We start from the raw sequence: 17,796 nt of genomic DNA, 5'->3' as shown, positions 1-17,796 counted from the left end.
TCAAGGAAATATTGAGTGTTTTATAATTTACATCCTTTCACGATCACCTTATATCATGAAGCTTATTAAAAAAGCCTATGAACTCACAATAAATTTGAAATTTTGATTCTTAAGAAGGCTTTGCACAGAACATTAGTTAGTATTCATACAATATTTTTTCCTATATCTAGTATTTTGATAGTTTGCTATAGCCTGAAAACACTAACTTCTTAGTTATCCATTCTAATGATATAACAATTGAAATAGCGTATGTAAGTTTGTAAGGCTGACAACAATTCTAAATTTCATTTGACGGGAGAAGCAGACACCTTAGCCTATAACACTTGGATAGGTTATACAGTAGTTTCACCTCTGGATAAATATCAGATAGTCAATCAGGTGGAATTTGCCGTCACTTCTAGCGCATAGGTTTTCAGGTTACTTACAGCCTGCCAAACTGGTGCGTTGGTTCGATTCAAGCTGTATTCATCACTTCGAAGTAAGTACAAGGTGGCTGTTATGATGAATTTTTAAGTTGTTTTCATATATTTGTTGTCGCTGTATCTAGCAGACAGGTTATTCGGATCATATCCGTTAATATCGTAACTGGCTCTTAAAAAACAAGCCTTATCGAAGATATTATGTAATTACTGAGTCATTTGGAGTTGAGTAATAATCAATAATTCACTCTTCTATATATCTGGTATTTATACATTTAGCCAATAGGATATTTGAGTATTAAGTCCCATCAATCAGCTAATCTATAAAATTATAACTATACCTAATGTGACATTAGGTATAGTTATTTTATACATTAGTAATGTCAAAAATGACGTCATAGGCTAGTGCTGTATTTTAAGTCTAATCAAATCATTTATTGTTTTGATTTTAGGTACTGTAAGGTCTAACAAGGTATTTCGTCTCTACAAGAACCTGTAAGATAAAGTTAAAAGTTATATTTTGCCTATTGTTGGGATAGAATTATTGATGGAGTCTGTCATTAACATTTTTTATTTCAAATTTATGAAAAATATTTAAAATGCTTTAGCATTCAATATGTGTTGCACGTTGATACCTATGTTTTATTCTGTTTTGAGAAAGTAGACAAACACCCTATTTTAAATTTTGATTAATAAATTATGATGGTTTTTTATAGTCACACCTTATTCTACAATGCATTGTCTAAATGTAAACTGAAAGGCTAAAATTCATTCAAATTAAGTACTTATACATTACAGCAATATTTTAGTTGCAATAATAATAAGAAATTATTAACTGAAATAGATAAAAAATGTTTCCAATTTTTGACAGATCCTGCCATCTGTTGTTAGTTGAATGTACTATCTAAGATGAACATGTTTTTTGCTATTCGCCACAAGATGGCGTTACCAGCGCCTGTGGGCTGTGAGAACACCAATACTTTTCATCACTAGATGGCATTGCAAGCGTTTCCAATTATGGATGAGAGACTTCAAACTAGATTACAGCGATAGCAAGAGCGATGCGTTTGAAGGTATGGACTCTATGGAGTTGCATTATACAGACCTGGGATTATACCATTACTGTTACACCATATTGTCAACAGTCATGAGTGTCATTATTTTGTGTGAAAAAGGGAATAAGCTGTGAGTGAAAGGCTTTCGAGCTTTATGTATCTGTCTATTAAATACGCTAGAACTATCTGGTGTCTTGGTAGCAGCCGTCATCATTAGCAGCGTGGCGAGAGCGGTGTAAGATCGCTCGTCTTTTGTCTTACGGTTCGATTGACCAGAATAGGTACTATGTTCATTAATGACACGAAATCGACTTATCACTTGATGTGTATTGACACACCTTTATTACAATTTAAATCCCGATAAATAGCTATAGGCTCGAGACCACATTACATGGGACTAACATTGATAATGACGAAACGTGAGTGTATTTCATACACTGTTCTGTACACCTTTGGGATTCTTATTATGTATGTATCTATGTAAAAGTTTTTTTTTGTTATCGCATTAACGTAGTCGCAACACTACGTCGTTCTTGCTATCATCGAGGTTTGTTTCGTAGTCGCTATGTTGCAGTCGCTTCCGCCTCGCTACCCGCTGTTATCCGATTTGAGGCCTTATATAGGTGGTCGGGAAAACACTATCCGATGGTTTTCAACACTAGATGGCATTACTAGTAAAAATAAAAATAAGTTCAATAAAAGTTACAAGATAATGAAAAAAATGCAAAGTATTTATTCGATTTTAGTATTTTATTAGAAAAGCAATATAATAGCAAGTGTTGGCCATAAATTAATAATTAGAACTTTACCCAAAGTTACCACATATTGCATAAGATTATGTTAATGAATAAAAATAAAAGGGTTTAATTTTGATATTCCTATAAAATAAGTGATTGAAACAAAATAATCGTAGTACGTTTTAAATTTACGTTCATAGTTTATTCCATAGTTGTATCTGGTTGTATCGCGGGGTTTAGTAAAATCAAGTTAAATCAAGCAGGAACTGTCGGGAAGTAATAACTAGAATACTTTTAGGCTGGTTTTACTGTCATGCGGACCGTCAGTACGGATCGCTCAGTGCAGATAGAACTGTAGCTATAATAATAAAACTTACAGAGGGTTTTAGAGAAATGCGGAAAGGATCCATATGGTCGACATTCCACATTACTCTAAATATTACTACTCTTCTTCTATCGACTACCGACAACCGGCTAACTATCGAGAAATTTTACCCAATAATCTGTTTACTAGTAGATAGTAGGAGATAGTAGATACTCGACAGTACAGACCATACAGAATTGCGCTAATCGGTCTGTATTCAGTAATGCATACTGACGGTCCACGTGACACTAATACCAGCCTTATTAGGGGTACACGAAGACGTCCAGGGTACGCCACGGAGAGGCTCCTATCATTCGCCAAAATTGGAGAGAAAGTACCATGAAGTAGTTACCTTAAACAGCTGTAATTAAAGTAATTACTACAGGCTATAACTTCTCGCATTACTTTATGAGTATTGTAAAATACATCTATTATACATATAAATAATAATAACATAAATAAAATTTAAAAACTCACACATGGTCTTCACATTCCAAACTAAGCAGAGCTTGTACGATGGTAACCTGTTAAGTGACAACATACTCATAGTCTTCTAAATACATACTTAAATCGATATATACAACCAGGCTCAGAACAGATACTCGTGATCACACAATCGAATACAAATTGGTACTTTTGCAAACGAGGCCGATAAAGAAATATGATTTAAAATCTCACAATTACAGAACTTTAAGCCCTCGCGTTAAGTTATCTTATTATCTTAAATACATTGCTGGCGTTCGGCTTACAGATTAATGACGTCACACCGCGCCACCGGCAGCAATTAAGATATGGACGTTCTACCATTTGGTTTTAAGCAACAGGTATTTTAATCGTTTGAATGTTACAACTACTTGAACTGTATATTAAATATTTTTTAACGATATTATTATGCCTTATTAATATGCTTCACCACAGTAACACGATTCTCTATAGTCTGTACCGACTGTCGAGTAACGAAAGTTTGACATTTAAAATGTACTGTCAAAATAGTTTCTACGGAGCCCGCTACAGGCGCTGATCAGATTTTCGTGCCAAATTTCTCGATACTAGCTATCGGCTAGCCTTGTCGGTAGACGATTGTGTTAGAGAATCGAGCTATAGTTTTTTGTATTTTTTGAAAACGTTACCTATAAGGGGGGGGGGGGGGGGAGGCCTTTGCCCAGAAATGGGACGATATAGGCTCATTAATAATCCATACTAATATTATAAATGCGAAAGTAACTCTGTCTGTCTGTCTGTCTGTCTGTCTGTCTGTCTGTCTGCTACTCAATCACGCCTAAACTACTGAACCAATTTGCGTGAAATTTGGTATGGAGATACTTTGATATCCGAGAAAGGACATAGGCTACTTTTTTCCCCGGGAAAATGACGCATTTCCCGGGAAAATTCAGGTTTCGCCACCGAAGTCGCGAATAATCAATATTATAATGACATTGAATTAACAAAATTCCGTTGCCATGGCAACAGTTTTAATGGCGGATATGCTTTAGCGCGAGTTATATGAGATATAAATAATTTTGAGAATATTTTCCGTGAAAAAAAGCATATTTTGTTGTTAAGAAATAATTAAGCTTTGTATTAGTAAAAAAAAAATCATTCACGCGAGCGGAGCCGCACGGGTCAGCTAGTTAATAATAAACTTGTCCTTAAGACTAGTTAGTCAATAGTCGATAGTAGTAGACAAATGCTCTAGTGTATTTCCGTAGCGTGATTTTCTACGGGCGGCATTATCAACTAGCGAGCGTTTGACATAAAGAAATACTTGAAGAAAATAGTTCTAGGGAAATACGCTAGGGGCGCTCAGTTTTGCAACTTCTGCCATCTAGTAAGGATTAGTTACTTTACTAATTAAATTTATATTTCAGTAAGTTTTTGTTTTCGATTTCCTTCTAAGCCTGTAGCGCGAATATCTAGGTATTGGCATTTAAATGTACTGGATTTACGTAGCTATATAAATACAGAAAATACTCGATCTGCATAAAGTTAATTTTCAATTTGAGGTCAGAACTGTAAATTGCGTAGCAAGGAGTAATGTTTATAATAATGTTAATATGTTGAAATAAGTTCCATATTAAGCAATAGATTACGAGATGTTAAGTTAAATGCATAAACAACATACAAATTACATACAAACAAACTGACTTTAAAATATAAGTTAAATTTTGAGCATTAACGATTTTAAACTCTCGCGACTTGTACACATTATAATGCAACGGGTCTTAAACGTGATTGAAAATTAAAGGTTAGGATACCTTATTTGTTTACCCGACGTTTCGATCGTTTTGCATCGACCGTGATCACTGGCTCAATGCAATTCACGTGGTAAACAAATGATGTTTCTTAAATTTTATTTTAAGCATTGTAAAGGCCTCTAAAATCCTGAAATAACTTACGGTATTTAGAAATCTATGAAAGGTAAGTTAATTCTGATAGTAATTATAAATAGCTGTCAATATAAATTGATTGCCTTTTACACTCTAGAATAATTGATTAAAGTAAACATGGACGAGTATTTTCGTTAATTAGTAAAAATATTATGAACAGAAATAAATATTTTGTAATGTGACGGTAAAATATAGTAGTAATATTATTTAAGTAATCCTGATATAGTAGGTAAGTTATAAGGAAACTGTAGTGTACTGTAGCACGATTTTCTACTACATTTGAAAACGGAGTAGCTAGGTATCAATAAATTTGTTATGATAACCTAATCGGCGCCTATAGAGGTGCACCATTTTTTTAAGAAGTCTTTAGATGTCAATCTCTCGATACTCCATATTATCGACTGTTCAATTAAATATATTTATAATCCTATTTTGGAATTTTAAGCCCGATTTTCTACAGTCGGTTCTGTCGAATATCGTGAGTGTGACATTTAAAATGTACTGCCAAAATAGATCCTTCGGCGCCCGGTAGATGTCTTTGATATGCAATTGATAATTTTAAGTTATGTTATAATTTCTGAGGATTGAACCCTACTGCACTAGTACCCTCAGTCGGCCAGCTCGGTCAACCCTTAACCAATTTCTCATGCCGCCCTTAGAAGATGCGGTACGATTGTAAGGCTGTGTTTCCATCAGAAATATGCGAGGTAGCCAGATGCCTACTTCACTGTATAAAAAATCTATATTTCTACCAAACTGATAACATAAAGCTGAAGAGTTTGTATATTTGAACCCGTACGCTAATCTCAGGTATGACTACAGCGAATTGCAATTCAATTGAATCAGATCCAACATAATTGGTGCCTTTACACACACTTTTTTTCTCGCGTGAAACAACAACGGAAAGAGCGCGCGAAAGAGCGCGTGTGTAAAGGCACCTAATGTCAAATCTAACTCTTAACTCCAAATGAATCCGCATGCTTGTATGCTAGTTTGAAGTGAATCTAATTGGATTGTTTGATTTAGATTATTTTTATTTTAAACCATTGTTTGATGATCCGATAGTTGACAAAAGCTCGATATTGCTCTACCTTTTCAGCCGTAAAGCAATCCGAAATGCTTCAGACATAAAGAGAGACATTATCCGAATTCATCATTCTTCTAGACAAATACATTGCGAACCCACTGTATAAGTGAAGCTTATACCAGTCTGAGAACAAAAAATACAAATTTTACCTGAGAATCGAATCCACGATATTCTATTTTACACAAGTGGGACTTAACGGTGCTTAAAAAAGAAAGTTCAATTGACATCGAAGACTTCCTGCTTCGGGGAAACAAAAGGTATCTCTTGCGGTCGCCGAGTCATTTATGCTACAATTTTCCTGTAAGGAAATTCACAGAAGAAGCCTGACAAAAATAGCTACGGTACACGGACAATAGGTACATCGATATTATGTTATTTATTTATCTGTATATAAATCTGAATTACCGAAACATATGTACATATGTGTTTTGAACAATTAAACTAAATTGGATATTTTTTATGTTTGTAACTGTCATGATAAAGTTTGTATGGGATCGATGCGATTAAAAATTCCACGGGAATGGATCAAATGATATTAAATTGTATTATAAGCGGACGAAGTCGGGCAGGGCCGCTAGTATATACCTAATATATTTATAAATGAGTGCAAAATAATAAACAAAATAGATTTTCTTATAGGTCATTACTGGATACCCTACTTGAAAGACAAACCGCCAGTTAACACTTTTACGTTGCTGAATAAGTAGCGGCTAGTTAATCTGATGGATGCATTTGTATTTTAGTATCAATAAATGTAGGTATTCAATCAGCCCGCGTCTCAGCGTAGCTGTTGGTATACATAGCACGTTTTTCCATACTCCGGACCACTATCCTTATATCGTATCCCGGTAAAAACCACTTTACTAAAACGTTATACTAACTAGGAACCGAACCCACTTGCATATCACTCCGATTCATTATATCGTATTATCTGTATACTTACAATCAAAGTCATATTACATTCAAAATATCTTACTATTTACCAATACGAAGAACCTAGTCCGCAATCAGAATTCGAATGTAAAGCGTCGGTCGCCACACAGTCTCCTGACGTAGCGAGTAGCGTGTTCGATCTCCGCTCGCAGCGCCACCTCTCCCATCACGGCAGGGCTGTCCGAAACGTGACATACGACAAACTCATCATACCATATCCAAAGTTTGCATACGCTTACTAAATGTCATTCCTTCTGCCGAAGTCGATTATCTTCTTCAAACAATACCTACCGCTGTCAATTCCTGCGAAAGCAATAGTAACCATCAGAGACAATATACTCTGTTCGAGGCATTCAATGCGTAGTGTGTGACGCGGCAGAATTTGTTTATATAGATAACATAGTGCGTGTTTTTCCCCCGCGGGTACCTGTGTCGTACGCCACCGGCCGGGTGATGTATGAGGGGGCCATAAAACGTAAGCATCAGGGGCACGTAGAGCATCGCATCGGCGCGCGCGTTGTGCCCGCGCGTGCTCTCGCTGCGGTCCCGGGCCAACATCGCGCATGTGCCGGCCCTTTATGTAACCGCGGGCCGATCTGAAACCGAGCGCGATCCATGGACTAACGTCCGTTAGGAAACTTTACTCATTCATCTTTTCCCTAAAAGCGGGGTGAGGGGTTCGGGCCGCGCTGCGCTACGGCGCGCGTGTTACATAACCGCGGCGAGGGCGACGCCGATTTCAAGTCGAGCCGCCCCCGAGCGCGGACCTGCCCGTCGGCTCCGTGGAGCGAGCGCGCTTCACTCGAACTCGCACCCTCGCCGCATCGCCGCACTGTTCCCGAGCGAGCGCGTGCCGCGTGGTCCCGCGCTCTCCGCGCTATCCGCCCGGCCCACACTCGCCGTTATCTCGTCCCGTACACTTGCGAGTCTAGATCCTAAACTTTAATACTCGCTTGTTGGCTTCTCACTTCCCAGCGGAGGCGGTAAGCCATTTGTTTACTTACAGTAATTCCTTATTTGTTTATTTTCTCATCCGCTCTGCAACCTCTTACGTTATATAACATTTTGACATCGCTTTGTTGCTCTCATCTTTGTTTCATCTTACGTTACAATTTTAGGCTGTGCGATTTAAGAGTAAAACATAAGTACTTATTTTTTTTTTGGTATATTATATTTTTTCTTCTACTTTTTAACTGTCTTTCCTTTTATTTTACTTCAGAAATATTTAAAAAGTTGTGTTTATTTACAGTTTTTAGATATATTTATAATGTTTATCTATACGTATTTTATATTAATTGAACAATTTTACTGACTCGTCGACGGATAAAACAAAATGAGATGGTTACATCAGAAAAGCTCCGCGATAACACTTTACCGCCTTTAGCTGATCACGCACTTTCTTACCGAGATGTCCTCTGACAAATAATATGTTTTCTTCGCGTTATATGTACTAAAATTTTGTCATATCATTGTCGACGTATATATTTAATCTGAGTAACTTTTTCACTCTCCTGTGATAATATTTGAAACCTTAAGCCAACGGTCGGTCGGAGCTCCGCATTTCGTAGCGGCGTAGCAAATTTGTAGAGGTGTTAATGAAGTGGGATTTTTGCTCAGTTAGTCGAGAGGCTAAATTAATAGTTTCGTTAGACCTGTGTCATACGGATAATAGTTATTGTGGGTGAAGACAAAGTTGTCCGTGTACGTGTAGGAATTACTACTAATATTACCGTAGGTATATTCTGTAAGTAAGTTTTTGTTAACTGAAAGAGCGAAGGTATTTCTTGATAAAAAGAAAAATTAAAATATTTCAAATAGTGTGCCGCTTAATAAAAATAACTTTATTTGATAGAATTTAGTACTCAAAAATGTCTTTCCGCGAATAAATTTATCAGCAAAAAGAAACGTGAATGAGGAACAAAGTGAATGTATAAAATAAAAAAATGTTTCACGTTTTGTCGCGAGTTCGTTTACAGACTAAAATGTGGGCATAATAAATTAATATCATGTTTCGGTCGTTTCGCGTAAAACAATTTGTTTAAATGTTATTCTGGCTGCGTCTCCATCATGATCTCCATTTTATAAAACTTGATTGTAAACTCGGGCAAAATCCGTCGGGCCCCTGTTTTATTAGCAATACGCAAAGAATTTTAATTCTCAACAGTTCTCTTGAACGGAACAGAGATTTGAACAAAGAGAGACTCTCGGGCTTACTGCAACTCTTCAGATCTGATCACTAGTACAGTTTCTTATTTGTAACGTTGTATTAAAACTGTTGTGAGTAATGTAAACCAAAATATAAATATTATTGCCATTGGAAATATTCTATCCTATATTCTATCTTAAGAAAAATCGCTTAAACACACAAGTCAAGTTGTTATTCTAATTCTACGGTTAAACAAAAACTCTGTTCTTTGTCGTTACATCGCAAACGACACGGTCGCGTTGTTTGTATCGCGAAAGAGTTTGAACAATGTATTAGAGTTCGTACGAGAATAATCTTACACAAACATCGGTACAGCTTCGCTTCGTATTATAATCAGAGAACCAATCCATCAAATAGCGACATTTACGTGGCGACATACCATGTATTGTACATACCAACGTGATTTTGTTTGCGAACATCGAAATCAGTCCGAAATTTCACTTATCAAATATTCTAGCTGTTCCGATAAACATGCTTTTAGTTCGGTTATCGGATCATATCTCATCGGTAATCGTAAGTGCAGTTCGGTACGCACGGATGGCTGGTTAACACGAATATCATTCGTTTTTCCCGTTCTGTATTATACTTTGGCGAGTTCACCGTTCTTTGTTCTCTTCTATGCGCTGAAATTATATTACGTTTTAGGATTACTTATGAAACAGACTGGCCGTTATGCGCCTCGGAATCCGACGGCAATCTGTTTTATGTACAATATCTTTAGAATTTTTTCTTCGAATAGACCTTTGTATTACAAAAAGTAATCCTTAAGATACTTTTGTATTCAGTTCTAGTTTGTGAGCGTAATACGATGTTTTCGTCTGCTAATCAAATACCTAACAAACATTCAAAATAAAATTTCAAATATAAACTTAGCGAATTACCAGTGATGCGGGTTATTTATGAAAATGCATGAAAAGGCTTTCTCGTGCCGAGTCGGCCCGTTACAAAGATATATTTTTATTTGTTATCTCGTCGTCGTTGATATAGGTACTGAGTGTACTGACTCTACCGAGGTACATCAGGCAACTTTCTGTTGTATTCCGATTTGTTAAGGCGCCACTCCGAGTTCTCTGAATGCTTGCGTCTACACAAGAAAGCAAAATATTTTTGAACATCGGATTTCGGAATGTGAATTTGAATCGGAATTGTACGAATTGCGTTCTCTTAACCTCGCTGGTAAAGGATGCTCTTACAAATAAACATGACATACAATAAGTGAGTCTACTTCGGGAGCAAAACTGTAAAATATTTTAAATTGAGGAAATAACTTAATAGAAACTTGAAATGAAGAATATTAACAGTTGAGTAATTCTGTGTTTCCGTGCTGTAATTCCAACTTGTAATGTTAATTTTCATTTCGCGCCTGGCAACATATTTGCACAAATTGTTGTTTGTATGCCGAGTTATATGACTGTGGAAGAAAAGGGGTGTGTGAGGATCATAGAACGTGTTCTATAGTTGTTTGTGCCAGACCCTATGGGGAAATAAGCATGATCCCTTGATATATATGTATAAGCATACTTGATGTATTTGTGCCGCGCTCGTGTGTGTGGAGATGAATATGAGGAGTTTATGTGTGAACAAGTCGAGGTAGACGGTTAGAGGCGACACACGTGTGCGTGTGAATAGCTAGAAAAGTTTCACTCTAATGAATATTTACTGTAAGAAGTTCGGTACGTCTCCGCGGAGGGCAGTAAATTGCATTCCCGCCGGCGCCGGCCTTAAACTATACGCACATATATTAATAAATTCAAACTAAGAGAAGTGTTGCGGCGCAAAAACAATAACAACATAACATTGTGATTTGGGATCGCGATAACCTCCCGGAGTGAGGTGAGACTTGCACAGATACATAATTTATAAGAGAAGGGAAATTAAATTGTGCGGATTCGTTAATGCGGGCGGCGATACTGCGGACCGCTTGAAGCTCATCCGGCTGGAAGGACGGTTCGCGCCGGGAGCCCGCCCCGTCACACTACTTTGTTAGTTTAGGTCTTCCTGAATGTTTATCAGATGAGCGGCGCCTTTAAATTTCCTTTTATAAATCAAATACTGAACTTGGATTCCAATTAAAATAACGTCAGCGCTTTTGTTTTTTGATGCAATTTATCTCGAGCGTCCACCGCTTGCGACGGGTCGTTTTGTATTATTTGTTGGGACAAAAACATTTACTTAGTTAAGATGGCGCATGTGTACGTCATTGTGCAAGCTTGCCGTTTGAAAGATAGCCAAGCTCTGCAACTACGCCACTATATTTAACCAGCAAGCTTTTAGTTAAATAGTGGGGATAATATAACATTACACGTGCATATAAATCTAAATTACAATTTCATGATTATGGACTAATATAAAATCTGGTCGAGTAGCATGCATAATGCATAGAAATTTCATATTTAATTAGTCAAATTATGGTAATCAGATTACTTGTCCATAATAGATATTGTTATATTAGGATATTATGTTTCCACGCTAATTGTTTATCCGAAAAATATATCAGTTTGTGAAACTGACTCCAATCGGCAGATGGAGCGATGTTTTATTTTAAAATCACCGAATGGCTTCTCTTTATTTATGCGCTTGGAATTATTCACATCAGTATAATGAAAAGCTACGGTTCGGATTTCATTCAACACTTTATCGAAATTAATACGAGTAAATAATCTACATTAAATGAATAAACGGTTTGCGGGTAAATTGCTGTTATCCACGAGTTATGTACGTAGGTGTGTTAACGAAGAAGTATGAATACTTGATCGGCGCATAAATTGTCTTTTCCTATTTCAATTTAATTGGAGAGATGGCCTTGGCTGCTGAAGGGGTAGCTGCAACACAGTTATATGACAGGTATCATGTTATATTTAGTTTTCCAATTAATTGGAGTTGTTGAGTGGTATCTTTCATCTGCCGACTGGTGAATACGATCGTACAACGCCACGTCATATAGTTATATCGCCAACTAACAAGTATCTTCGTTAACTTTCGATTTCATCAATAGTTTTATTCAGAATCAAGTGTACATATTTTCGACTTTACTTTGAAATTAGTTTGGAAGAATCGCAGATACTATTTGAATAGTAATCTCTCATTGTGAGTCCCATAACCAAAACTAAATGAATAGCATGGCGCATCCCAACACCATAAAATTATGGGTTATTATCAGGAAAAAGAAACATTTTGCCAGATGTTCTGCTATTTTGGTCGGAATTCTGTTTTGCTATCACGATAGTAGAAGCCCCTTATCATACCCATACATAACAAAATTTTTATCTATTTGAAAGGGACAAAAGTTTATAACGCTTCTTGACAGGATAAAGCCACATTTCCCAAGACTAAACAACAAACATAAATTATTACTAATATATAAAACAGCACATAAACAGCTTGTACATAAGCAAATCCCGTTATGTCGTTCGGTAGTCATCTATCGGTATAATAGCGGTCCGATATGAACACAGTCTAATTTATAGCGACAAACACGATGGCATGTTGTAAATCAAACAGCCTGTTTTTGTTTATTGATTATGTAAATCTCATTGAAGGGTGACGGCACAAATAATATCGCTCAAACTCATTTGCTTTTTATGAACGTGCTTCAGGCATTGATATTTTTATAATGCCTCTTTCAAATTGTGTAGAGGCAATTTTGTAATTTTTTGTGGTTTTGAAAGGTTTTATTATTAAATGCATACTTAACATTACGCCTGAAGGTGTAGATACAGGTGTATAAAATATAACAGCGTTTCGCCGTTTACAACGTTAGTATATAGCATGTATTAGGAAGCGAGCCTATTTCGAAAAGGGATACCAATGACTAATGAGGAATATGCGTAGTAGATACTGTTATTGTAAGGCGGTAATCAATAAATAAATATTCTGTTGTATTAGGAAATAGTAATAATAATATTATCATAATAACATTAAATCGATATATTTTTTTTACAACACCTACCTATCTTAAGCTGTGACAGAGTTGTTTGGTATATACGTCTGCTCCGATAGTGCTACATATTTTTCGGCCTATATTCGTTCGGACGTTTGGATATTGTGGAAGATTTTATTATAATGCACTAATAACGGTAGGGAAAAAACTCAACTGCAATTTTCCAACCAAGGAATTGAACTGTGGCCATCATACCCTTATACCCTTTCAGCCACAGTGACAATTATAAACAAACACAACATAAACACACAGACAAATACATATAAATACTAGGCTGAAGCTATACAAGCTTCAGCCTAGTACCTTTGGTGCGTTGGGATGTGTTACCTCGCTACATACCGATGCGCATCTGTTCACGATCGCGGTCCAGAGAACACTTTGTGTTACAACCGCAAAGATTCAAATTGTTTTGAGACTTGCTTTACAAACTGGACATGCCATGATTGTAAAGTATCCTATATGAAACCTATATATAACTAGCGGACTCGACAGACGTTGTCCTGTCTAATAAATTAAAAAAACATAGTCCAGCGGACAAAATTGTGAATCTAAACCATTCTCAGATTCCCTTGAACACACATAAAAAAGTTTAGTGACATACACACTTACAGAAGAATTATATATTATTATATAAAGATATCACGACTGTCATACCCGCAGGTGTAGGTAAAGGCGTAATTAGGGGCGAGCTTATTGCCATTTACCGTGTACGTCTCCGATCTCCAGGCTACAATTGAGAATAGTAGTTGACCATATTGAGTTCTGTTTCCAAATGGAACAGTTAATAGTGCGATTATTGTAGTAGCTGGTGTACGTCCATTGTATGTTTGTAAAAGTCCCTGTGACATAAGACTGATTCCTAGTTCGATAGCTTTTTATTCAGCTTGTGTCGGTGTTTCACTGCTGGAGAATGGCCTCTAGTGTAGTTTTCCAGACCGGTATCCAGTGCGATAGTTAATTTTAAAAACCCTTTAGAGAAGATTTTTTTATATATTTATCAAGACGTGGGACTCCCTGTTTATTATGACCAAAGACAACTTATAATTATTTGTTGTCTTTCTATGAACCGATCTGCTGTCTTTACGTCGAATTATATTAGTGCAATAAATGCCTTTATATTAAAAATAACTTGTTTCCAATCCCAAAATCTTAGGTATTCAAAATACAAGTTCTATTTTCTTATCGGTAATATTATTTTAGTGTTGACCTATAAATATGAGACCCTTACACTTGGAGCTAACGAAGTGATAACCCTTAGAGGTTATCTACTTGAATATTAAAATAGAAACTGACGAACTATTCCAATAGATTTTTATATTGACACTTTATGTAAAAGAATTTGTTATTTTTTCGCGCGGTACTGAAAGTGTTTTTATAAAATAGTATTTTAATTTCGGAGCCTTGGAAGACTTGCCTTAGCCCGCGACGTCGGCCACGTGTAAAGTAAAGTAGACAGTACTTGAGCTATTTGTTAGATAAAAAAGGACCTCTATAGATGATTGTCTAGAAGAATAGGTTTAACTAAATAAATATTTTCAAAAAACAATCTTAAATCTTGCGCTGTTTATCCTATTAACAAACATTACTTACTTTTACTTACAATAACAAACGTAGGCGATATAAACGGACAGTCTAAACAGAAAGGCAATTTGTTTTTCAATTTGAATCTAACAGTGAAGCTTATTAAATACGGAATTATATGCACTACTGCAGACACATGCCACACACAAAAAGACCAGCATGCTGTAGACGGGATCACAAAGACCTGTCATTTTCAACTGCCGTAGACATTTTAAAATATGACGTAGACAACTAAATATATGGTATTCTACCGGCCAGGTTTTACCCGGGTTAGACCATGTTAACCCAACAAATAATATATTAAAATCTTTTTCGGGAATAACTCTATCCACTGTTGAAAGCTGCATGAAAATCCGTTAAAATTTTGTGTTTATCGCGAACATACCGAAGACACGGCAAGTTTTCGTTTTGTTATATTATTATGAAGTGATAATGTAACGCCTGTTGTATCCGAAGTGGTAGGTAAAGTATTAATTGCACTCTTTTTTCGTCGTTTAGCTACATAAATTACCCAACTCCGTAAATGCGGAGCTTTTGCAGTTGCTGAATGAAAATGAAAATCTTCTCATTGGTCCTACCTTCCGAACTGGCGGTAAATTCACTCTTTGTATCATTGACAATCATAAGTGTCAGCATTTGACCTATATGAATTAATGATTTGATTTTGATTTTGAAATCGAACGATGTTTAGTAGATTAGTAGACACTTTAATCTTAAAGATCAAATACACTATTACAAAAATACCACGCAAGCCAGACCGCGGCCCAAAGTTACATACAAACTTTCTTCATCTTAAAACATGAGCAATGAATTAAATTTGAAAAACCAATCTTTTTTACAACCTTCAATGTAGTAATAGTATTCGCATTCAGTTCTCCAGGGATTGCAAACATCGTTTGACGAGCGCCACCGAGCTAATTACGTCTTATACTAATTTTGATTCTACAATTATCTTGGGATTTATACATGTCCCTTTAGACCTTTGTAAAACTTCACCCTTGATTTAAGTCATGTAGTTTTGTGAAGTGAATGTGGGAGAGGATGGGTGACCATATTATGAGTTTCTCCGTGTTTCGGAAGGCTAGTTAACTTGTGTCTTATCAAAGGGTATCGTGTTATAACCTAGCTAAATGGGTTGTGGAGGTCTGATGGGCTACTTGGCTGTATAACAACACGCTATGACTAAAATCAAGCCTAAAATGAAAACTTAAGTCCGAAACGAAGTAGCGGGCGACAGCTATTAATTAAAAAATACTTAGCGGCCGGTAAAAAGAGAAAACAGGAAGCCGTGGTGTTTGTACTATAAGCGGTTAGGTTCAGTCCTGACCTTGCAAGCCGTTGCAGCCTTTGACACCTAACCTTCCGGCTTCCAACACTCGCTGGAAAGACGGCAAACGGAATTTTGGTCCACATTTCACCACCCCTATGACAGTTTTGTGCTCCAAAATGATAAATAATCGAGCGAATATGCCATTGTCACCCCGACTAGGGAACTTTGAAAAGGAAATTGGGTCAATCGTAGCGGAGTTGCACAAATAAGATATAAGATACACTTCAGAGTATAAGCAGTGGTGCTTCGGATGGGTATTTCTGTAGTTCATGATTTTAACATCAGGGGGATAATGGTGTTTGATAAGAGATTTTGGATAATAGTGATTTTTTAAAAATATATATTATTAAGGTTAGGGAGACATAGGCGGGTATCTAAGGGCCAGTGTCACGACTTTCGAATAATAAAAAACATAATGATAAATTTTAATAAACTCACGCGAAATTTATAGAAAAATCTTTAAAATATACTTGTGGTTAAGCTGAGTGCTGACCGAAATCTATAATATAACACCGCGGTGTTAAAACCGACCACATGTAAATGGTATTGATTGAAAAATCGTTAAAAAGTTATTATGCCTATCCTTGCCTAATAAACGTCTGTAGTGGCTGCCACAGGAACTATTTTCTGCAGTACATTTTGTGAAAATTTTGATACTCGATATTACTGATAACATAACTTATCTAAAGATTTCTTTTTAAAACCCTTCCGGGGAAGCTGGTAAAAGCTCGTAAATTATAGCAATGTTTCACACCGGCAAATAGTAATTACGTGACACAATATCTTTCAACAGAAAGACAATTACTAATTATTAACTTCATAATGAGGTGACAATCACAGGGGGAGAAAGGCTGGCTGTTTTTATTCCAACAGTCACGTGATGCATTCACATGCCTTCCATAATTATACAGCAATTAAAGACTTGTTAATTATTGAGTTGTTTTTAATTCTATACTACTTTGTAACATGATGATCAGTAGACTTGGGGCTGTAGTGAATAATTGTTTTTTCGCAGTTGTTGGCTATTTACGTTAATTGTTACTTTATAGGGTATTGAGTATTTTGAAAATGAGGGCGGAATGGTTTATGAATTTATACATATAACCAAATAATAAGTTGATTTAATTATGACTAAGCGTCGGTGTGTTTTATAGACCTTTGCGTACACCGTCGGGTGTAGTAGGCGTGATAGTATTTACATATGTATTAATGTACATTTTATTTCCTGCTAAAATATAGAAAGCGGTTAAGACAGTTTCCTAAGTCTAGCGTTACGAGATTTAGTTTCTTCTAAAATATGTAAAGACAGAGAAATAGAGAGACTGCATAAGGGCTTTTAGTCTCCCTATATACTTCAGTATATGTAGTAAATAAATAAATAGATAAAGCACTCGTATGATATTAATGCGTGAAATTATTGTTGAATACAGGATGAATTTAAACGCACAACAATCTTCGGTTCGGGTTCAAAGGGTGTGTAATCCAAGATTTCCTCCCTTATTTAGTTATAGGCAATTTATCTACGCATTTCCAAGAAATCATGCTCTATATAAGTTCACTCACGCTGATAAAATATTTCCTAAATAAGGGTTGTTTAAGATCAGGTTATTTTTGGAATTCTAATATGTTTAGGGTTGGTATGTGTTAATAGGGATGTTTTATGCCGTTAATCAGGGTTGATAGATTGCTGTCACATACATGCTGTAATATAGTATTGTAGCGTTTATATGTTTCTACAGTTATTACAGGAATGTGTC

The 17,796-nt window shown here is 36.2% G+C and overlaps 1 protein-coding gene across 2 annotated transcripts in view; it reads left to right on the top strand.

Moving 5' to 3' along the window:
- Window positions 1–7,736: 7,736 nt before the first annotated feature.
- LOC142986315 (frequenin-2) overlaps window positions 7,737–17,796 on the top strand; it is a 222,229-nt gene continuing 212,169 nt past the window's right edge. For both annotated transcript variants that reach the window (XM_076134762.1, XM_076134761.1), the window contains exon 1: window positions 7,737–7,965. The gene's annotated coding sequence lies outside the window, so the exon portion shown is untranslated. The remainder of the gene's footprint in view (window positions 7,966–17,796) is intronic.

Source organism: Anticarsia gemmatalis, chromosome Z, assembly GCF_050436995.1.
Source record: "Anticarsia gemmatalis isolate Benzon Research Colony breed Stoneville strain chromosome Z, ilAntGemm2 primary, whole genome shotgun sequence".
In the NCBI taxonomy this organism is placed as follows: domain Eukaryota; kingdom Metazoa; phylum Arthropoda; class Insecta; order Lepidoptera; family Erebidae; genus Anticarsia; species Anticarsia gemmatalis.
Note: the sequence above shows the minus strand (reverse complement) of the source record. Positions and strands in the feature narration are given on the sequence as shown.